Source organism: Megalops cyprinoides, chromosome 15 (assembly GCF_013368585.1).
Source record: "Megalops cyprinoides isolate fMegCyp1 chromosome 15, fMegCyp1.pri, whole genome shotgun sequence".
NCBI lineage: Eukaryota > Metazoa > Chordata > Actinopteri > Elopiformes > Megalopidae > Megalops > Megalops cyprinoides.
Genome location: NC_050597.1, coordinates 23,407,015 through 23,431,061, shown reverse-complemented (window position 1 = coordinate 23,431,061; position 24,047 = coordinate 23,407,015). Strand labels below are relative to the sequence as shown.

Sequence of the window (24,047 nt, the reverse complement as noted above, 5' to 3'; positions counted from 1 at the left end):
ACAAATACACACTCATATACACTTGCACATACACACATACACTCATAATGTATACACTCATAAAAATACACAAACACACACACACACACACACACACACACACACACACTCATACTGTACATACTCACATAAATACACACACACACACGCATGCATGCACACAGTACTGTCCCCACAAACAGGACAGCACAGCACGTCCTAGCACAATACACAGGGATTAACAGAGTACTGCTGAAGTGTTTGATGGGAGGTGCTGGGACAGGTCACTTTCACATCAATGCAAATGGTTTTGCTGTGACCCCTTACCAAACCTCTCACCTTTAAAATTCACCCTCCCATCCTATATATTAAAAAACCCCAGACAGCTGCTGGAAAGGAACTCTAACAATACATGAAGAGAATGACCTGCTCAGAGATGAATACATGTGTTTCAGATGTCATTTATAATTCTGGGTACATGTAAGTTCATGGGTCATTTGTAGAAAAACTGCCCGTCACACATTCTCTGGAAAAAAAACCTCATATCCCTGCGGATCCTCCGCACCGTAAGCGGAGCCGACAGGAGAGCGATTACCATTAAAACCAGTGCCATATGAGTTCCTGTCTCCCGGGACCACCAAAATCTGGCCTCCTTTCCTGGACCTTCAGAATCGCACTAGAGGGACCCCATTTCCTCTTCCTGGCAGATGACCGGGGAATGGAGTTAAATAAAGTCCCGTCCAACAAGAAATAGCACACGGTCAAGCAGCCAGGGGGGAGGCTGAGGAGGGGGGGGGGATGATTGACGACCCCGCAAACCCCACAAATCAAGATGAATTTCAAAACACGTGAGACGGAGGGGCCGGTGGCACTGAGAAGCAGCGGCGGTCACGCAGAGTCCAGACCGCGCTTGTTTTCCCTTTCTCTTCCGAAGCTTCAGCATCGCCCTCTATTTTTAGGACTGTTTCCCACAAGTCTGCGATTCCCGTAATTACAGTGCAAAAAGAAAGCAAAAAAAAAATCAGCGCTCATTATTTTTATTGAAATCACAATAATGTGCTGTGATTACTGAAAGAGCTGGGTTTGGACATTTATTGCGGCACTTTGGCCATTTGCTGGCAAGCCGGTTGCCAGAGACTGGAGGCCAGGTCCTTATAAGTGGGGGAGGGGGGGAGGGGGCAACAATCATTGTATTTATACCCAAACTCCGTCTCCCAGCATCCTCAGTGGCCATAGTAAATCTCCATGCCAGTAAATGTTCTGCTGGGTAATAAAGGGATTTATTCTTCAGGTAATTGTGAGGAATGGAATCTTGCTCAGAGACAGGACCCAAAGGGCCAGGCTAGCTCCCAGACCTGCTGTTTATTCTGCATCAACCATGTATGAGGGGTACACCTAGGGCTGTGCCACTTGGTATCGTAGTATTGTGTGACCTATGGGCTCTGTGTGCATGTGAGTGTCTGTGCATGTGTTTGTGTGTGTGTATGTGTGTGTGTCTGTGCATGCGTTTGTATGTGTGAGTGTGTGTGCATGTGTGCGTACGTGTGTGTGTGTGTGTGTGTGTGCATGTGTGTGTATGTTCCCATCATCATGATCCCAGCTAAGGCCTGCTTGATTGGCTGTGTGCCCTGTAACAAAGACCACCAAGAATAAATCCCATGTCACACAGTATTTACAGAGTAAATCAAAAACAGTCGATGGACTGCAAGTTCAGTTCAAAATAAATTGGAATCAAAATTGAGGATTCATGGACTTTTACTTAATTGCATCAATTTACGTTTATTGTTTGTTCAACAAAACCTGTGTTTGGCCGGCGTAGCTTAGCAACCTCGCAGTCATCCAGCCGTTTTCTGCCTGGGTGAATGACGGACCATGGGAGCCGGTGGCTATGGTTTCACCAGAGTGTAGTCTCAGATAACCAGTCCGCTGCTCTGGTGGGGCTTTATCTAAAGACATAGAGAGATGGAGTGAAAAAGTGTCACATTCTGTATGGCTATTGAGCTTATGATTTTTTGTGGCAGACATTTGTCCTGTGTGAGTGCACATATGTGTGGGCGTATGTGTGTGTGTGTGTGTGAGCATGCATGTGTACGTTTGTGGTTGTGCAACCGGGATCAGGACCAGACCAGTTTTTGTATAACACAGATAACCAATAACAGATATCAAGAGGGAGTCATATCAAATGTCAAAGAGTATTTTTACAAAGCGTGTGAACAAGACTTCAGGCCTAGCTCATTTTTTGAGATTCAAATTAAGATCAAGCACATTTTCCAAGAGACCCAAGACCACAAATACATGGCAGAACCGCGGCTGCGCCTCTCGAGGGTCAGCCTTGTACAGTACAACTTTGCTTCGCTGCAGTGTGTCACAGTGACAAGCTGGCAGAGAGCCAGCAGACTACAGGGTGGCAATCCTCAAGCTTGGCTGCTGAGAGGTGATGAGCTGAAGGGCTCGCCAACGCGGACGTGAGCTCCACCAATGAGGCCAAGAGTTTCGACGGGCCGCGGTGGCTAACGCCCTCTTCCCAGACACAACAAAGCCCCTGTGGTCCTGTGAGACCTGGCTTAATGGCACCGTTTCCCAGTGATGCCAGGGTTTCCCAGCCTCTGGAGGCTCCCACAGCTGCCCGCTACACTCACCCTGGCTAACAGGCCGGACCTCTCTGTGATCCCCCTCGCTAATCCCTTGGTAATGATTACATGTCTGAACAATACCAACTTTTTCGGGAGGGCGAGGGCGGGGGGGTGGGGGCGGCTGCCTCCAGTCAAGCGAGATGCCAGTGCGCATTCCGAAGGCGCAGCTGTTGAGCGGGTCACAGGGTAGGAATGGAACCAGCCTGGACCGGGTTGCACATACAGGGTGAGCGGTGGTGGCCCCGTGTGAGACCTGGGATGAGTGGCCCCGCGTGAGCCATTGTCAGAACCAGCCATTTTATCCTTTAGAGGGGCAGCAGGAACCTGACAGGGACTGGGTGCAAGGCAGGGCTGTACCTTGGGTGGCATATCAATTTATCACAGAGCACACACACACACACACACACACACATACACACTCATGCAACAGTTAACCTAGTCAGAATTGGACTCTGGGCAGAAACAGGGGCACAAACCATGCCTATTCCAAACAGTCAGAGACCTAGACCCCTGGCCTTAGAGGTGACTGTACTAACCACTATGCTACTGTATTACCCAGGGGTGAGGTAATGCAAAGAAATGCCACGTTGCTTATTTTGCCTCACACATTTGTCCCTGCAGACCACTCTGAGTATACAAGGATGTTTTGGGAAATGTCTGCAGAGAGGATGGCTAAATGTGAAGCAGAGCAGGAAAATGTGAAACCCTGTCCATGTTTGTGGTTGTGAATCTGTTCCCCAAACCCCCCACCCCCCACCCCTCAAACTGTAATCCTCACCACAAACTGCAAAGGCAGACCGTGAAGAGTTAAACAGGTTTGGCGAGGTGAGTTATCTCTGATCGCTTTGTGGTTCAACCTCCCCCCGTTCTCTCTCACCATATCCCCAGCCCCAGCTCCCCCCCCCCCCCCCCGATCCTGCGTCTGATTTGGCCCAACATGTGTTGTGGCTTATCAACACCTCCAGCATGGACGTGGAAACTCTGACCGGCTGCAGATGTGGATGTGAGACGCGGACGGGGAGCGTTCGCACGCCTCGAAAGTCCGCACCGCGGCCTTATCTGAGCCGGCCCTCTTATCCCAGAGAAACCTGGCTTAAGAGGGACTTAATGTACACATACTTCTCACTTCCCATCCCTGACCGCTGATCTGGAAGATTAGGAGCTCCTATCTGACCAAATGGGTTCCCACCTCTTGACTGGATGGCCGAGAGAGAGAGAAGGAGAGACAGAGGAGTGATTTATTTACAGTGTTTGGGAAAGTACCGGACAGAGAGAACCGTTGATAATGCAATAATCACTTCCCAGATAAGTTACGCCTTCGTGCATCATGCCTAATCCCATGGTGTCATTATGGGATTAAAGCATGGAATATCCCCGTGATAATTCCCTTGGAATATATATGTGGTTTTCAGAATTTGCCCTCACTGGCTGGAAGCGTGCTGGGTGCGGCATTCTCTCCAGGGGTTGGTTGTTGGGGGGGGATAGGGGGGAGTCGTGAGGCTTATGGTGTTTCAGAGAGGCCAAAGGAGGTCATGCAGGACAGGTAGAGGTGCAGATGACATTGATGGCCAACTTGCTGAGGGTCAAAGGTCAGGCAATGCACACACTCACACACATGCAGACACGAACCACACACACTCAAGCACGTGCATACACGAATGCACATGCAGAGACACACGCACAACAGACTGAAAGAAAGTGGGGGGGGTTCAAGGTGAATGTTCCGCTGGCTGGATAGCGCTGGGTAACACGGTCTGAAGAGGATGAGGTTTCGGGTGCGAAAGATTGAGAAGCCTTCCCGACCAACACCCTCCCTGGACTACTGCTGTCCCGAGGTGCTGGCCCCGTCAGCCTTCCCCTCAGCTCCGAACACGAGAGGCGAGCCCTTTGCGAGGTCACGCTCCGGGTGGCTGTTTTCTGTGAGCTGTAATTAGAGTTTATTTCAGACATGCTGAGTAACACACTCCAAGGTCGGATATCCTCAGTGTACATTAGAGACGGTTCGAGTCACGGAAAGCAACCTCTCGCTGGCTGCCTTTCCATCTCTCTCGCTCACATTGTCACCATGTTTCCATGTATTTTCCATAAAGATGTGGCTGCACTTCGTACAACCGTGTTATAAATAGAGATTTCTTTTTTTTTCTTCAACGGGACTGTTTGTCTTTTTTTGTAGTTCTTAGAATGGAAAGCAGTTGCACCAGATCAACTAAAGGCCCTCTGTTAAACTTTGTGCAACCAAGAACGTTATTCATCGGACCTCACTCTCGAGCCCGGGTAACTGTTGGCTGTTCCTTCTGCCCTTCGCCCCCACCCCAACTAAGCAAAAGAAACTTATGCAACCAAATTAGACCCACTTCAAAAAAAAGTATCATAAAAATGTGATGTAAACTTCAAGTGAGATCTCTTATATAACTGTAAAGTTGCTTCATAGCTGACTTAGTCTTGGATGGACACAGATTCCCAAGGTCTCTGTATATTTTTATTACTCTTGGAATAGTTTTGGGGTCAGAGAAGCAAGAGGAAGAGAGAGGGAGTGAAAGCAAGAGAGAGGGAAGAAAAGAGACAGAGAGAGACAGGAAGGCAGAGGAGAGACAAAGAGAGACAGAGAGAGAGGAGAGTCAGGGGAGAATGAGATGGGTAAAGAGGGGTGAAGGAGGGGAAGCAGGACTGAGGGAAGGAGAGAAGAAGGGATGAGAAGTGTGGCTTAACTCCATGTGTGAGGCAGCTTTCCAGCCTTTCTCTCCCCTCTGTCTCTCTTCCTCTCCCTTTCTCTCCATATATCACATTTCTTCTTCTCTTCCTTTTTTTACATTCCAATTGTTGAACTTACAGTGCGTATCAGTGATTAAGTGACTTTCTTTTTGGGAACATAGCGTTTCTTTTTCTGGTGACATTATCACTGGAGGGTTTCGCTTCAGAGAGTTATGAAACTATTGCATTTTAAAGGTAAATATGTGGCCTTGGGTTGTTTTATTCTGAGATATTACCAGGAGCGCTGAGGACGTTGGCAGGGGAACAGGGGCTGGGGAGTCAGAGGCAGACTTCGTGCCATTTTCACTGACGCATAAACTTTAAATAGAAAAGCACAGATGAATGAATCTCCCAGTCAGTTTAATCCCTTTTACCTAGATACTCACGCCACTTACGCATGTACTTTCAGTGTCCTCAAAAGCTGCATCACTGTACCGGACAAATCAGCATTTCTGATACAGTGGAACTAGAAAGCCTGCATACCCTTTGAAAATTTCTTGTTTTTGTGTCTTAAAGGCTGAAATCAAGGCAAGTGAAGATATTTTTAGCTTTAGTTACACTTGTTGTTGTAACCAGCAATATCTAAGTGAAAACCAAATGCCTCAGTTTTTAAAATAAGTACAAAAAATTTAAAACTTTGTCTTGGTTGCTTAAGTCTGCACACCCTTAATCAATACAAATTTTCCTAAATTTTTATAATTGCAGCGAGACTTTTTGGAAAAGTCTCTATGAACTTCTCACATCCAGATTTTGCCATTTTCTCCCATTCTTCTTTGCAGTAGAGTTCAATTTCACTTAAATTTTGAGGGCAATGCTCTCTGAACAGCTCTCTTCCAGTCAGTCCAAAGATTTTCAGTGGGTTTGAGGTCAGGGCTCTGACTGGGCCATTCCAGAACTTTGATCTTCCTTTTTATAGCCATCGCACGGTGGATTTGGCTGTGCACTTTGGGTCATTGCCATGCTGAAAGGTGAAATTCTTCCCCAGCTTTTTGGAGAGTGGAAAAGGTTTTTTCCTCTAAAATCTTTTGGTATTATTCATTTTCCCATCTATCCTTACCAGAGCTCACATCTCTGCTGAAGAGAAACAGCCCCACAGCATAATACTGCCACCACCATACTTGACAGTTAGGGACTGTGTTCTTAGGCTGATGGGGCTGTGTTGGCATTGTGCCACATATATAGTCTGGAATTAAGATCAAAAAGTACTACCTTAGTCTTGTCAGACCACAAAACCTTTTTCCACAGGAGATCCTGAGTGTCCTTTTGCATAATTCAGATGAGACTGGATGTTTGTCTTTCTGAGAAGTGGTTTCTATCTTGCCACTTTACCCCACAGCTCAGAATTGTGGAGAACACATGAAATTGTTGCTTTGGGCATATGGTGGCCAGTCCTTGCCATGAAGTCCTGCAGCTCTTTTAATGTTGCTGTTGGCCTCTTGGTGGCCTCCCTGATGAGTTTCCTCCTTGCATGGTCACCAATCTTGGAGAGGCGGCCTGATCTGGACAAAGTCCTGGTGGTGCCATATTTCATCCATTTCTTGGTTATGGTTTTTACTTAATGCTGTCCTGATCTGTATCTTTCAACAATTCAATCCCAGAGATGTTTTGGTAGCTCCTTGTTGCCCATAGATGTTTTCTTACACTGGTGTGCTCTAAGAAGCAAGGAAAGCTGCTGAAAAAACCTACAGGACCATTGATTTTATCTTGAGCTAATCAGAGTTACTTCAATTGGTCACAGATGAAGTGAGTTAGCTTTGGGCATGATTTGGATGGGGAATGCTTAGACCTGAGCACAATAACAGATCCCATTGTAAAGGGTGTGTAAACTTATGCAACCATGTTGTTTTAGTTTTCTATTTTAAATTAATATTCAGTAATGTGTTGGCTTTTCTTTTTACTTCAGTGTTGTGGGTTACCATGTCTAAATGAAAGTGAAAAAGTTTTATTAAATGGGCTTTCATTTCAGGCCTCAAGGCAACGAAAACAAGAAATTTTGAAAGGGCGTGTAGACTCTCTAGATCCACTGTAGATGTGAAGCTAGCTACATCTCTAGACTGACATGTCCCTTCTTGCACATTGGTGCTTTTTGTTTATGTATTTTGGTTTTGCTTTGGTTTTCTACCATGAAAGTACTAGTTGGTGTGTTTCTAAATGCATCTGTACCATGACTATCATATCAAGAATCCTACAATGCTGAGGGGCCAAGCCAGACAGAATATGATTGGAGCGGCAGTGGAGGGGGCTTGGATTGTAACACCTCTGCTTTATAGATCGACTCCATGAATTCTTGATCAGAACAAAAGAAAGAAGATCCAAGATTCTGACAGGGTGGATTTGAACTCAACTTCAGTTTGAACCTTTCCCATGATTCCAGGGGAACGACCCTCCTCCCTGAAATGAGCGTCTGGAGCGGCCGCTGCTCTTGCCAGACCTCAGCGAGCGGATTATCATGTCAGCACAGATGGTTCTGGGTTTGAGGATTCGCAAACAACTCCTAGCTCCAGGTAGCGTGGATGTGGGGGTGTTGTTGCCACATACCGCACGGGTGGGCGGACCGGCGGGTGGGGGAGGAGGGGGGGAGATGAGGCAGAGGCGGTTGGGCTCAGCCCTCCCCTCCAACCGTGAACCTCTCTGGCAACCGGGGCCAGTGCTGAATCTCCCATCGCACCTGCGGGTTTGGGAATAACAAACCGCGCTCCCTGTGTTCCCCTGCGTTGTTTTGGATTCACGTTGATTGCGCTCATGTTCCAACAAGACAGAAACAACCATTTCGAGTACAGTCCGTGTGTGTGTGCGCGCGTGTGTGTGTGTGTGTGTGTGTGTGTGTGTGCATGTGTGTGTGTGTGTGTGTGTGTGTATGTGTGTGTGAGCGTGTGCAAGTATGTGGGCAAGAGCTGGCGGGGAATGTGCTCGTTACCTTAACTGTAATGATATCAACACGATCGTTAAAGTCTGAAATAAACAAGGAGATAATTTATCTGTTCGAGCCCCAGCCCTCCCGCCACATGACTACCACTATCATTTAGTGCTATTAGGCAGCCTCTGGTTTGTTGCTCTTGGTTCCAGTGCTCATGTGGCCTAAGGCCGCAGGAAGTGATGCGTGAGAAGGGGAGTCATGGTGGCTGCATGTAGAAACCAGTCCGAACGTGGGGGGAAACGGCGATACAGGTCTGCAGGAATGTGACTGACGGCGCGATACGTACACATTTTTCGCCGATGGCTGTGGTCTGTGCACGTCGTTGACGGCCCCGCGCGTCAATGTGTTTTTCAGAAGGCTAAGAAATGTCCCCTCAGCCTCTCCCACAGGCCTTTCACCTCCTGCACCAAGGGTCACTGGGAATAGACAAAACAAACAGACAAAACTCAACAGAAAAGGCAAACCACACTGTATTCTCCAGCTTTGCTGGAGACAAAATTTATTATTACGGAGCGATATAAAATTATATATTGCAAAGCAAAAGATGAAGAAGAACCACATTTGGGTTGCCCCACAATTTCCGAAACATCTCATTTGTAACCAAAAATTGGGCTGTACCTTTCTGAACAGTTTTTTTGGAGCTACAAAGCCAACATGCAGGATAATTATTTGACTCTTCTGTCTGAAAATCATTTCAATGAATTGAATATGTGCCCATTGTCCTTGTGTTTTTACTTGTGTTTGTACTCAAAGCAAGCAAGCTTTTTTTAATCAAAATTATGGGGAAAGTTTGTTTGTGAATCAGACATGTGTTAATGAGCACGATAACTATTTAAAGAGCAGTGTTGGGGTTGGCTACGGTCCTTCCCAAAGGGAGTGTTTATTTATGATGTAACCATGTGAACAGTACAATGATTCTCATTAATGTCACAGACAGGAAGACAACCTGCTGTCCCTCCAGTGATAAATCTAAAAATACGCCCCCCTCCGCCCCCCCCCATCCCCCCCAGATTTCCTGGAGCAGTTTTCGGAACCGGGCATGTGTGTCTCGTATCTGTCCCGTCCCATGGTAGGCCTGGCAGGATGGGGAAGCGTCCCGGGGCATGGCGTGGATCCACGGGGCACCGACCCTGGAGCGGCGCTGATCCGCAAGGCCCCAGGCCCTATCTTGCCATCCTTCCCCACATGTGTTTCCTGTTGTTCCAGCGCGGGCCGGCCGCTCCGGGAGTCTGGGCCTTTCCTGACGGACGCGGCGCTTTGTTCGCGGACGGCCTGGGAATGGTTTAAATTTAGGCGTGTGTAACAGAGGCCACTGTGTCGCGGGGGCCTGGGTCCAGACGCTAGGCCTCGTAAAAAAAGCGGCCTCTCGCCCCACTGCTGCTGCTGCTGCCGCTGCTGTTCCTGCACGCTTGTTTCCCAGCCCTCCCCCTACTGCAGGAATGCACTGTCTGTTACCAAGAACACAGCTCAGGGCCTTAAAGCAGAAACAGGCCGTCTGTTAGCAAACAGTTAGCACAGCTCTTTACTGCAGACACACACCGTCAGTTAGCAAGCACATAGCACAGGGCCTGACTGTAGCAAATAATGAGCACTGTTAGCAGTCTGTTAGAAAACTGTTAGCACATACCCCGGGCCCTTCCTGCAGGATGCATTGTCTGTTAGCATGCACATAGCAGAGGCCCTCGCCCCTTGTACTGCAGTGCAACATCTGTACCTATGGATATATTATGTGTACATTGCGTGTTTGTGTGTGCGCTCAGCATTCCAATCACACAGCTCATATGTTTTAACTGGTAACGCGGAGGAGAAATTAAGTGCAGCTTGAACAGTCAAACACTAGAATCTTGGAAATTCCTTTTTTCTATATGTAATTTATGACCCATGAGGAATTTTGCTGGCATAGCTTCTTTTTGTTGTTGTTGTTTTTTTCTGCTTCCCTTCTTCTTGTTACATCTTCATGCTATTAGCGAGACGATTAAACAACATGTGCAGATGTTCATTGAAACCAGAAACAACACATTCGATACTCGCACAGCGATTGGCTGAGCGTCTGGTTCGAAAGGGGCTTATTTGTCTGGTAAAACTTCAATGAAGTTGTTATGTTCGGGGCTTAATTGAAACAGCGTTTGACCGCGGAGCGGATTTTTTGCGAGCGTTTTAGTAGGCCCCGGGCCCGGGTTCCACGCATGTTTTCCATCAGGGACGTGCTAATTTAGCGCTGCGGTGGAGGAGACGGAGATCTCAGCCCTCTCTCCCGATCCTGACACAGCACTTCTCCCCCCTCCCTCCGCTCAGCGGCTGGCCCCATGACATCACAGAGCACATCTTGATAAACGTCAAACATTTTCACGGCAATGAGTCTCAGATGCCGAGATTAATCACTTCCATACGGGAGGCACAGCCCGAAATCCCAATGGAGGCGGGGAGGGAGGGGTGGAGGGGTGGAGGGAGAGGAGAGGTGGGGAGGGGGGTCTAGGAGAGTGAGGGGTGTCAAGTTTAGAAAGCTAGGGATGGAGAGAAGGCAACTGGTGATGTCTCACAGAAAAAGCTCTCATTTCTGGTGCTGGTTGTACTTTTTTATATTTGCATTTTTGAGGGGTTATCTCATTGCATGTGGTCTTTTGCAAAGCTAAAGACCCTCTCTGTTCCCTTGCATCTCCTGTTGACACCCCCCAACCCCCACTCTGTTACCCCCACACCCCCACCTCCCACCCGCTGTCTTTCCCCTCAATCTGCTGTTGGGCCGTCAGGCTGTGCTCCAGGTCTTCCTGCTCACTGGGCTCTGGACTCGCCACCCTCCCCCCGCTGGCATCTCGCAGAACTCAGGAAACAGAAACACGATCTGTGTTTCCATCGCCGCGCTGCTCCCATTCCAGCCCTGGCAGGTTTGGCTTGGCAGGCGTCCAGCCAGCTGCCTGTTTCCCCACTGCATGGGAACATCCTGCTGACTGCACAGGGGTCCTCCCCACCCCCACTGCACCCCCCCCCCCCCCCCCCCCCCCCCCCCCCCGCCTGCCTCAAGCCAGGAGTGTCTCTCGCATACACATACACACACACGCACGCACATGTGACCCTGGCTGACATGAGAGTGTACCAGGAAACAGTGCACAGGTAAACGACACGTATCATATGATGTTTCCTCCTGGCCACAGAAGGCAAACACAGGGTAATTCTGGGAATTCTAGTTCACAACAATCCCCTGTAAAGCAGGGGTGCCCTGCAAATGAGGACTGCAGTTTCTGTTATACCGGAATCACTCAATCACTTCATTCAAATGGTACACTGAAGGGCATTTTCCACAATAGGCAGTGACATCTTCTACATTGGCCTCACTGTCACCACGTAGCTTTTCTTCTCAATGCCAAGCTCAGTGGGATTTCTGACTTGGTAATTTCTATGCAACCAAGAGAATAAACCATCAGTAGTTTTGCAGACTCACTGACAGACCGGTCCAAAATTGCATGCACTACACAGCCCTAGTCACGTAACACAGTGTGGCAATCGTGGCTGTCGAAAATGAATTGTTTCTGTTTCTATTTGCTGAGTCAGTTTAATGACTTTTCCAAGCTCTGAAGTAGTTGGTCATCAAAAGATGCATTTAGCTGGAAAGATGGTTTGACTGCAGACTTCCAGGAATAACATATGGTGATACACCTCACTTGAAGAGAGGGTTGGTCAACCAAAGGACTCACCATTACTTTGAGTTGGCTGCAGTTGCACATGCAAAGTCCCCAGTGTAGTTTTACATGTAAAGTCCCCGTAAGGGAAAATACAGGGGATATTTCTCCACAAGTAAATGCAGGCCCTATGAGAAGCATGTGCAGCCTCAGGCTATCAGCTTTGTAAAGGTCAGAGTCTGAACGTGCTAAGCGACCAGTAACCGAGTCAGGCGTTTATGAGGGCGCCCCGCTCTGCCTTTCAGCGAGTGTGTTTAAATCCGCGACCGTTGCTTGAGCTGAACCGGCCAGTGTCGGACTGTACTGGGTGTCCTCAAGACTTCACTGCTCTAAATGTCACCACCCAGCTCTAGATGCCAGTCCCGATACCCAGATGTTCCACTGAGGGTGTGTTCGGGTGCGAATAGGACCGGGTGAGTCCGTCCACAGCAGTGCCTGACCGAGGGCAGCACTGATGCTGCCGCGCTGGTCCTGCACATGGGTGTTAGGCTCCTGACAGTGTTTTAAGAAACCTTTCATCCCGAAATCTTTCACTCCGGCTGATCTCAGTACAGCGCCGTTTAGAGGATTCTGCAGGATCGTCACTCATCACAGAGGCAGAGCTGTATGACTGTCCCCTGTCAGGTCCCCTGCATAGAGAGCCGCATGGCATTCCTGCCATTCAGAGCGGGCGCAAAATTCCAGAGGAATGCGATCGAGTCTGAACGATTTCTCATGCTGATAAGGCCACAGTGCAACCGTTCAGCTCATAGTGGTGCAGCTAGGTGAAGGGCGGTGCGGCGCAGCGCAGCGGGTGAGCAAATCAATGCCCTCTCCTCCATCGGGGGCATCGTGCCACACACATTTTGTCCCCTGTTCGCACCGGAGTTCCTGAAATTCCTGCCCTCCACTGTCACACGGATCAAACCGTCGTCAAGTCGCAGGGTGCGACCACCCAGGGCACTGAAACCAGCCAGTAGAGCGTGTCACGGGACCAGCCCGGCTCTCAGACCCCTGTGTCTCTCTGCTCCCCGTCTCACCTAAATACTCTGTCTTCACCCCCCTTCTTCCCCCATGCCAACGGAGCACCACCTGCACCATCGCTCAGTCACAGCACCCACATCTCTCACCCACACACACACACACACACACACACACACACACTTACATGAACACGCATGCATACACATTAACATAGACACAGACACACATGCACACCCACACACTGACCTCGCTAATATGGACACACACACACGTGCACTCACATACACAGACTCTCCGTCCAGCTTACCCAGCACTGCCCACTCCTCAGAACAGAAAGTTGACAGACTGCCTTCAAAAAGTTGCTTTAAGCTGACAGAACTCATTGTATTTCAGGCTGGGTGTCATCCAGAGGTAATTTCCCTCATTTTACTCATATTTTCCTACGTCTTTCCTCCTACACATATAACTGCGTGTCAACTTCCTTGACTGGGGTGAAGACAAACAATGTTGATCAAAGTGTATATAAAAGGCACTCGGTTGCTCTCACTGTCTCCACAGCTGGTTGTCACCGTTGACTCCGCCAGCCCTTCTGTCTACGTCTCACTGGATGTGAAGAGACAGACAGGCAATCAGAAGAGAGAGAGAGGCAGGAGAGACAGGCCAAACATCCACCATACCCTTTCAGTCAAAGGGGCAGCGGAGCAGGACTCTTAGTTTGCTTCTCCTCATTTCACCATTAATCACCACTAAAGTTCATTTAATCCCCCTCTGCTCCCTGATTGCAGGCCGGGCCTGTAACCAGACTGTATTCTGCGCAGAAGCAGAGATTAATGCACAGCGCCGTCACCTCTGACCCGCCCCCCTCCCCTTGATCGTTCTGCTAATTGATTATTGTTGATTGGTCTACGTTTCCATGCACGGTACCATGCCTGATCAAAGCGTTCCTCAAATTAATCTGTTGGAGTGCATGTCAGATTAATAAATTCTTGTGTGTTATTACCAAACAATGTAAAGCAAGGGATTCTGGGGAGGGTTGGTGGGAGAGTTGGGGGGGGGGGGGGGGGGGGGGGTGACCCCGGGGTGACACTGGGGTTAGAGGAAAAGGACCGCCCAGCAATCAAGAGAGCTCTGCCATATTTTCTTCTCCCTCTAAAAGAACTCCTTGTCCCATATAGTAAAAAAAGTGTGTTCAAGATAAATATTGTTCCATTAGTGGTACATGGAAAAATGGAAGTCACACATGCGACTTGATTTTCTCTGGCAGAGGAATGATTCATGACAATAAATTAAAAAAAACCTCGAAAGCCATATTTCTGAGGGTACGCGGTGTTTGTCAGGTAAGCCAAAGGAGTCCCAAGGCAGGGCAACGTGTGAATTTCGTTAGAATGTTTGATTACGCAAAAATAAAGAGCGGGGGCGTGGGCGCCTCGGGGAACAGCGGAGACACACTGGCCCTCAGGTAAATCTGCCCTGTCAGTCTCCTTGGCAGTTACTCCGCGCCTCATTAATCAATCTGGGAGAGGAAGGAAAAAAGCGAGGGATTGTGAATGAAAAGAAAGAGTTGACACAGCAGTAGTGTGGGGTGGGGGGGTGGGGGTGTGTCTCTGTTTGTTCTCTCTCTCTCTTTCTCTCTCTCTCTATATCTCGGGGGCACCACTGTAATGTGAACTCTTTGACCCTGGACACACCCTGGGTGTCACTGAGTGCGTCAGGGGGATTTAGGGGGTCAGGCCCCATCTCCAAAGATGGCTGAAGTCCTGAGGGTGATCTCAGTTTTCTGGAAAAGTTCCTTTGTGAGGGGTCCTATACAAACACTCTAACACGTATTTGTAAGAAGTGTAAGGATGACGGTTAACTACTGCAACCCCTGTGAAAATACTCATAGACTCACATGCTCATGAATGACTGTGCACTATGAGGTCATTTTGTTGAGCCATGTTATTTTATGTTTGTGTCACCAGCATTGTCACTGATTACTCTACGTCTGATGAAGCCTTCCTCAAGTTTTTGCAATCTGTCAGTGGAGTTACGGAGCTTCTCAGAACAGCCCCCTCCCCACCCTCGCCATTCCAAGAGGGTGTCTCCACGTTTGCCAATGCTGCCCCAGTTTCGATCTATTTTCGTCTCTGTCGTTGGCCATGTCCATGTGAGAACGCCACCGTTCGATTTGGCGATTGTGACCGCCGCTGATGCTATCCAGCTTTTTGTCATCGCAGTGGGGCGATCCTGGGAGGCGGCGTGCTCTGTTTGGGCGGCCATCTGTGACTCCGAGTTTCCACAATGACATCGTTACTGGATTGTCTACGCGGTGGGCGTCAGCCCAAAAAGAACATTGTGGAGCTGTACGTGTGAGAGAGATTATGATTGTGCATTAAACAACTCTTTAAATAACATTTGTAGGACTTAAAAAAAAAAAAAAAAAAACGTAATGCCTGTGACCGTATATAAATGTTCTCTGGAAAATGATTCCTCTTCTTGTTGTTTACACAAGAAAAATAAACCTTCCATTTGAGATGCCTGGTAAATAACAGCGTGGAAAGGAATGAGCAGTGCTTGTAACAGCAAACATCTGTCTGGCCTTTCATAGCAGCACTGCGTTCAACATTTGTGCACATTATGCCACTGCAGTGGCCCAGTTCGCTGGAGAAGCGAATGTCACGTTGTAGCACGTGACAATACAAACTGCACTCTGTTACACTGTATGAGTTTTTCGCTGCTTCTCACACACATTTGCATTAAAGAAAGGGGAATGCGTGTGAGGGAAAGATGGTGAGACTACAAGAATCAGTGAACAGCCTGTGTGTGAGAGCCAGGGAGACAATTAATGAGAAACAAGAGATATGTGATACTGACAGTATGTTAGAGACAGGAGAGTCAGTGAGAGAAAGAAAGTGCATGAGAAACAGTAGAGAAACTGTAAAAGAGGGGCTGTATATGTGAAAGAGGAGAGACACAGTGTGACATAAAGACACAGTGTGTGTGTGTGTGTGAGAGAGAGAGTATGTGGGAGACAGGAGATATGCTGCGAGAAAGACAGGAGAGGAGATGGAGAGCTAGTGTGAGAAAGAGAGAGACACGGCACATGAGAAACAAGAAAGAGACGCAGTATAGAGAGAGACAGTATAGTATGTGAGAGCGGTCGAGTATGTGTGAGTGTGAGCTCAACTGTACTGTTTCAGCAAGCGTCTCTCAGTTGTGTCTCATCACTGCCTCGATCCCAGCTAACAATGCAGTGGCAGACTGGCCCAGCTCTCCCGAGTAGGCCAAGATCCAAGGCCCACCTCAGGGCAGTGGGTTTAGTGCCAATAGCCAACAGCTAGCGGGTATGATTAGGAATTCTCATGTAGATATTTTACTTCAGGATTTCTGTTTTAATTGGATAAGATGGTTCTGTGCTTCCTGGCAGTTATTTTGCACCTGCTTATTTACTGTGTATATTCTGCATGGTAGTCTGTAATGCTGTATAAAATATGCCCTTCAGGTTTGAGAGAAAAGCTGGTTTTGGAAGATATCTACATCAGGAGGCTTGGCCAGCGTGTCTGCATTAATTGGACTGACCTGAAATCCTTGTTTATGTATTTGCCATTCAAAAAAATCTCTGTGAAGAGGCTCATGGAAAATTTCTACTGGATGACCGCTTCAGATTACAATGATAATTGTTTGTCCGTCGTAACCATAGTTATGCGAACAAACAAAATGACCGAGCAACTGATGTCGAAGCAAATTTCGAGAGATAAATCATTTTAAATAGCAAGACAACAGAAACAGAGCATGATGGGATGATGACAGTGGGCAGGAAAAAGTCACACTGTAGTTCTTTCCACCGTGAATTCCCAGCTTCCCAAGGTGAAAGGAAACGGCCCCAGCGTGTCAGCGGCAGGCTGCGATCAACAGTTTGTCACTGCTGTCTTCATTAGGGGCTACTTCAGGGCAAAGCCTCGACATCTGGTTACCCCTCCCTCTGGAGATAGCATGTTCGGGCAGAATGAAAAGAAAAGAAGTGGGGTGAGGGAGGCCTGGGGGGTGGGGGGGGGGGGGTTGACGATGAAACGGGATTTCAGCGCCTGCGATTTGCACCTGGCCGTGGGAGCGAGAGAGCGCTCTCTGATTTATTCGCGTCCCGCTGATCCCGGGGACCCAAGCGACTTCCTGTCCGTCCGCGGGGCTGGACAAAGGCCAAGGTACACCTGAGGGGCCCCCGCGAACCGAACGGAACATCTGGGCGAGCCGCGGCGGGGGTCCCGTAAGATCTCGGCTCCGGGAGCACAGAGTCACAGGCGCAGCGCATTAGCGCCGTTCCCCCCGCTTCTCCACGCATGTCAAGACGCGAAAGTGAAAAACGATCATTTGCCGTGATATCAAAACAAGAAACCTTTGACATTCCTCTGGTTGTGTTTTCCTGGAGGAGACGTTCAACTTTGACCCCCCTCGGGCAGCTGGAGGGGAGAGACATCCACCCCCCTTACAGTCCCAGCATTCAGAACAGCTCAGTGCTGAACACCCCCCCCCTTTCTTTTTGGTCGCGGGTTATAAAATATCACGTGAAGATCCAGCTCTTTCAGCAACCACCATCACTTACATACACATTGCACCGCCATGCAAATGCCTTCCTGTTTATGGCAATATAAACATGCCATGGTTTACCACTTTTATTTACTGTATACCCCGTTTCCATGACTGCCTTCCTCGTTTAAAAAAAAAATGGGGTTTTTATGGAGCACATTTTAAAAGCGCCACCATAAAAACAAACTCACTGCAGGCATTTACAATACGGGTTACACCTATATTGTGTTTCAAATTAATCACCCGTCTAACAGTTGTTATGAATTGAACACACACACACCCCCCCTCCTTCCTCTCTCTGGGAGTTTTCTAAAAGTAATATGCAGTTTCCTGTGTGTGCTGTCGCTCTGTGTTATGGAAAAACGCTGAACTTCCACAGAGCCACACAGTACCTGGCCCGCAGAGCCCGCCCCCCCCCCCCTTTCCCACTGGGGGGCCACACAGGAACGGTCACGTAGAACCCCCCACACACCCCCACCCCCGCCACCACCACCACCGCCCCACTGCGGGCTCAGCCAGCGCCGTTGCCCTGGCCGGCTGCTCTCCCCTGGACGGAAACGGTGAGCGCTGGCGCGGGAGGCAGGCCGTGAGAAAGCGGAGGGTGGCGGAGGAGCCGAAACAGAGCAGGGATTGTGACTCCACGGCTCTTTGTCGGTGCTCCGCCGTGTGTTTAGCGCCATGGGACGCCGTTCCTCCTCTCGGGGGGAAAGATGGGGGGTGGGGAGGAGGGGGGGTGGAAGGAGGGTGTGGGAGGGCCGGGATTCTGGCGAGCCAGCTCTTGCCGCGCTCCATTTGCTGTTCAAACCCGGCTGAAATGAGAAACACATGGCGGCTGTTTTTCTCCTCCGCGCGGTGGGGTTAATCTATGTTTCCTTTATGTGTTTTCCTCCCTTTTGATTCGAGCTGTCCATGCAGAACGGGGGGGGGGGGGGGGCGACGTTTCCATTCGGAAAAATAAACAAATAAATGAATAAATTAATAAACACAGTCTCGCGAACAACAACATTCGCCGCGCAATCCAGGGCTGCGCCGGTAATCATGTTGTGTTTGGCAGGTCTTGAAGTGCCTGGTATAAAAAGGAGGGGGTTGAAGAGGGGTTGGGGGGGTGTTGGGGGTGTGGGGGGTGCAACAATGGTAACAATGTGGCGGGTTAGGCAGCAGTGTATGTTTGAACCCTGGGTGATATTTCAGATGGTTGTAATTTTCATATTAAAGTAATGAGGAGTTCTATCAGAGCCTGAGACGCCAGCTGCAGATTGAGGGTCTGCACAGCTCTATGGTGAGGTGGCCGCGCTTCGCCGTGGATCGTGCCTGCAGAGAGAGGTACGGAGGGGCACCCGGGTTTGGGCCACTTTCCCACTCTCCTCTCTTTCTCCCACGCTAGCCCAAGAGCTGCCCTCCCAGCAAGGGTCGCTTGTTAATGGCCCACATCCACCACCACAGACCTTTGGAGCAAGCTGCGCACCCATTCCTTCATCATCTTTTGTGGGTCCCTTCTCTGACTAGAACCCCCCCGTCCCCCGTCCCCCCGTCCCCCGTCCCCCCGTCCCCCACCCCCTCTGTTTTACCACTCCCTTTTTACAAGGTTGACAGCTTCTGTGGACACTTCACAATAATAATGTGTACGCTGTGCTGTGTAACGGAGACCATCCCAGAGCAGGAACCGTGCTGATAAGCAGCCATTAGCCCCCCTCTTGACATGTGTCGACAGTTTTTCCCAGAATGCTTTCAGTCCCTCCGTCCCCCGGGTTGTTTTCTGTTTGTTGTGATGGCATACTCTCTGAAGCCGAATCCCTCCCTTGGGATTTCTCGCCGTTGTTGACACAGTAACATTCGCGTTAAGCGTTCTGTATTATTCTTTCACTGCCACGTCCTAATATAGACCCAGTTTTTGTTTCCATATGATGGGTGGTCTGTAGCTGGACTAGCCGGTTCAGGAACTCGTGTACCGTTCTGAGCAGCCTCAGAGCAGCCCGGGGGGTTTGTGAGTACAACCAGGGATGTCTGGCAGCTAAAACTCTATTGTCTCATCTTGCAGGGACAAGGCCAAAAGCCTTTCCTCATTTGTATCTCTTTCGAAAGATTTATTGGGAGCGTAGAAAATCAGCACCATTAAAAAGGAAAGTCTTATTTTGTGTAGCTTCGGTTGCGCTATTACTCTTTCTCAGGCAAAGCCGGTGGCTCCCTTCATTGGCCCTTCGGGCCCTCCGTGTGCTTTCTTTTGGATGTCCACACAAACCGCGAGGCGTTGTAGGCTGATAATGCACTCCCAAAGTCCTCTGGCTTTCGCCAGTCTCGTGAAACAACAATTTGAGAGCGGGAGCACGGTGCCAACGGTGGGGAGGGGTCAGGGGGGGATTACCTATATTGTGCAAGTCAGTATGTTTGACAGAAACAAGCTTGGCCTGAGCGGGTCCCTGCTCAGAGAGCTGAGGTGGGGTTTTTCTGGTGCAGAGCTGGAAGGGAGGGGGGCTGCTGGCTGGGCCTGTGTGCTCTTTGTGGTCACTGGAATTCAAACCACGCACACTGAGAGGTCTCCTGCCGAGAAGCAGCTTGGGGGGGTGGAAGGAGGATAGCGCTGATTCAGACAGGTTAATGGGTCTGCACGGGGCTGGGTTCTGCGGGGGGAACGGGACTCTTTTAGGGATGAGTTTAACAGGCGAGTCAGGCCGGCAAGAGCTGGGCTCCGAAAGTGAGTCCGGCTCAGAGAATCTGGACTTGGCTGATGAACCTAACTGAATTCAAAGTTTGTTTCAGCACACTTAGATTCCTGCCTGGAGTTGAGCTGGATGTAGAACTGGAGTTGTAGCTGAAGTTATCTTTCCCTTATTTATTGTCTGTTCTGTGCAACAGCTTCTCATTTTATGCAGCCTGTTCATAGTTAGAGTTGTATTCATGTATTTGTTACCCAGGAAATGCATGAAAACTGCACATGTGTGTGGGCCCACATGTGTGTATGTGTGTCTATATGCATTTTGTGCATTGCTCTGTGTGTGTGGCTGTGCATGCATGTCGTTGCATGTTTTTGTTTCTTAATCTATGTGTGCTTGTGTGTTTGTGTGTTTGTTTGTGTCTGTGTATGTATATGTGAACGTGTGTTCATGCACGTGTGTGTCTGGGCATTTGCATGTGCACACTAGTGTTTGTGACTATATGCATTTTTGTGCATTCATCTGTGTGTGAGGGTGCACTTGTGCATGTGTGTGTGCATGCTTGTCTTTGCACATTTGTGTTTCTCCATATGTGTGTGTGTGCTTGTGTGTGTGTGTGTGTGCCTGTATCTTCGCTTGTTTGTGCATGCATGTGTTTGTGTGTGGCTGTGTTACCTGATCCCTCAATGGCATCGGCACGTATGATTATCCCCTGTGGTTCTGGCCATTCCAGTTTAACCTAAAGAGCCTTAGATGATTGACGCGCCACGGTCTAAAGGAAGGGGAAGAAGATCTGATTGACAGGAGCAGTATCAGGTGACTGCTTATTACACCAGAGGAGCGCACTTGGCCGCACACAGAAAGGTGGGCCAACCGGTTCCCTCTGCACGCACTTTTCCTCTTCTGCTTTTGGTTTAAAAACCTGCCTCAAGACAGCCTCCCCACTGATAGCACATTTGCATGTGTTTTCATACAATTTCTGATTTAAAAGTTTATTGTTTTCATTACTCTCACTTAATTGCTCTTTGTTACTCTCGCTATATTTTTTGCGGTCAGACTCTGGTAGAGTATTAACAATGGAGGGCAAGTTTTCCTGGGCCGTCGATACGACCTTATATATTCAGAGACTCTGGTAGCTTCTTTTTTAATAGTAGGATTAGTGGTGTTCGAATGGGATTAAGACACGAGGGTGTGGGAGAGGGGGAGAGGGAGAGAAGGAGTGAGAAATGGAAGGAGAGAATGATGTGGAGAGAAGGAGACAAGGACTGAAAGAGAGACAGCAAGACTGAGGTAGTAGAGGTAACTGCTCGAGAGGGGAGAAGGAGAAAGGTAGGGGAGAGGAGAGACGAAAGCAGCTGTGAGGAGAGAGGAACAGAAGAATGAGAGTCCAGGGAAGAGAGGTGAGCAGCACCAGGGAGTGAGGCAAAGGTGAAGAGGGGGAGAAAATGAGAGAGGAGGGGGTGAGGGAGAGCTGAAAAGAAAGGGAGAGGAGGAGAGAGAGGGGCAGTGAGAGAGGTGGAGAGAGGGAAAGGAAGGAGAGAGAGTCTGGGTGAAAGAGAGAAGGAAAGAGAAGGGGGAGCCGAGGTCATTAAATGCTCAAGCTTCTTTATCCAAGGCACATCCGCGGGCTCCTCTGGGAATTCCCAGTGCTGCACGAGAGTGAAAGAGCCGGAACTTTTATTTTTTTTCACTCCCCTGTTTTAATGACTGTGCAGATAACAGGAATCGAGGGAGCCTTCATGCCGAGGAGTCTGGCAGGACCCTGGAGGCAGATGGAAATGTTGCTTGTCCCCGAAGCAGAAAACACATAAACACTAACACTGCTTTCTGCATGCAACTCTGACCCTGAAGGGGTTAAACAAAAGAGCGCATTTAAAAAAAAAGGCAAAAAAGGATTAAGAAAAGCAGTACGGCTCCCTCCCTGTTAGACGCTTGGCGTGAATTCAAAGCAGAAACCGCACTGCAATCACCTCTCTGCACTCACCCTGGTTCTGCTGTGAGCCTCGTCTCCTTGGTCATGCTATAAGCGCTCAGGTGAGTCTCGTTTTTCCTCGTTATGGGTTCGGCCCGCTCAGGTGAGCAACTCTGCAGTCTCGCTTACACCGCCGGCGCACACGGCCCAGCACGTCCCCACAAATCCGGCCTTGTTTTTCGACACCGCCCTCGGTCCCGTGTCAATATTAGTTTTGGCATATGACCCAGGTGTTTACCAAGCCTCTTACTCAATTCCAGGCATAACACCGCTTGCCAAGGTGTCAGCGATCTGTACCGGTGAGGAAGAAGAAGAAAGAGAAGCAAAAGAAGAAGAAGAAGACGCTGAGAGTGTTGTCGAAGCTGTCACCTCATTTCCTGTTTTCGACAGAGCTCCCTCTCCCTCCCCTCACGCAGACCAGCAACAAACAAGCCGACCCCCCTCCTTTCTAATAATGTCCCCGTACAAAAACGCAGCCCATTCTGGGCCCAGTTTAAAAATAGCACCGAGCTAATAAGCCTCTTATTCCTCTAGTGAGAGCAGTGGGTCAGGGGGCCTGGTCGCCCCTCCTGCCGGGGCCCTGCGTAAACACCGCCTTGTAGAAATTTGTTTTTGTAAAATTAGACGCGAACCACATCCGCCATGATTTAATCTCGACCTGGACCTCGGGTGGCTGGACAAACAAGCTGAGTGGATTCATTAAAGACAGACTTTCTCCGGTGTCTTAAAGGTGCAGCGGCCGCGGCAGGCTCCCAGCGCCTCCTAAAAGCAACTCCCAAGGATTTATTTGCCCGCCTCAGAGCGGAGCTTCACCCGTCCCTCCTCTCATCTTTAATCGTGAGGTTCAAGGAATGAGCCGTTTAAACAACAAATGGCTGACCCGCAGAGCAGTTCATAACTATTATTACGAAAACAAAGACCACCGCTGCGGACGACGGCAAGCTTTGAGAACCTGAAGCTCAAGGGATCTGCCTGCATTGTTTAAGCATCGCTTTGCCAATGGTTTCTATTGCGTTTCTGTTCTTTGTGAGCCAGAGGGTAGAGAGACACAGAGAGAAAGGTTTCATGCGTGGGCGACCATGGGTCGTTCTCTCCATTTCAGAGGAATGGGAGACAGGGCCTACAGATTCTGTATGCACGGTTCAGTTAGTCAGCTGCGTGGACGTAAAACTGAGAATTATTCTCTCTGTCATTGTTGAAGCTAAAAGTGTTCTGATTTGCTGGCTTGCTATGAACATTCTTCAAGGGGCATGGTCTAAGACAGAACATCCATACTCAGCGTAGGAAGGCAGACAGCACCATAACCTCCTGTTACTAACTGGAACCTATTAGATGGTGGATGGAAGAAACACTGGAGCCAAATAGCTGGTCATGAGAACGCTGGGCCAGTGCTTCGACCCTGTGCTGCGTGTGCACCCCTCAGCCACCCAAACTCCTCTCTGTGTCTATTCCATAGTACCCTGCTCCGCTGCTCTTCTGTGTTTAAATCCATAGCACCTCATCCCATCATGCCGTGCTGCATGTGTACCCGCCCTCTGTTCTCCGGCGGCTTCCTCTCTTCCCAGAGAAGCGGGTGATGACTCAGTGGGATCAGGGCGGTTATATAACTGCCTCAGTAATAACCTCGGCACTCCTTTCCCAGCGCAACGGCTCATTATTCACCCCAGCGTGTTTGGTCGGTGCGCTCGAAGTGCCCGGCCGCGGAGATTCCTGGCAAGCCCTTCAACAAAAGTCAGAGCATATCCTGTTGTTTAAAGGCACAGAGCACATTGTTTGAGTGTCTTATGCGCAGCCTATAGCTGAGTAATGGAAGAACTTTTTGACTTCTGGCATCTGCAGTAACATATGGCATTGGTGACATCTCTCCTATGACATTATGTAACTAAGACAGAGCATTTGATTTGTGGTCAGTCATCACAGTGTCAGTATAGCAGGTCATTG

At 49.2% G+C, this 24,047-nt stretch overlaps 1 long non-coding RNA gene across 1 annotated transcript; it reads right to left on the bottom strand.

The window, feature by feature from the left end:
* Positions 1 to 1,793: 1,793 nt before the first annotated feature.
* Positions 1,794 to 22,478, bottom strand: LOC118789663. The gene is made up of 3 exons (XR_005005468.1): positions 22,119 to 22,478; positions 8,567 to 8,696; positions 1,794 to 1,925 (listed from the first exon to the last, which is right to left on the bottom strand). It is a non-coding gene; the product is annotated as an uncharacterized LOC118789663 (long non-coding RNA).
* Between the last annotated feature and the right edge of the window lie 1,569 nt (positions 22,479 to 24,047).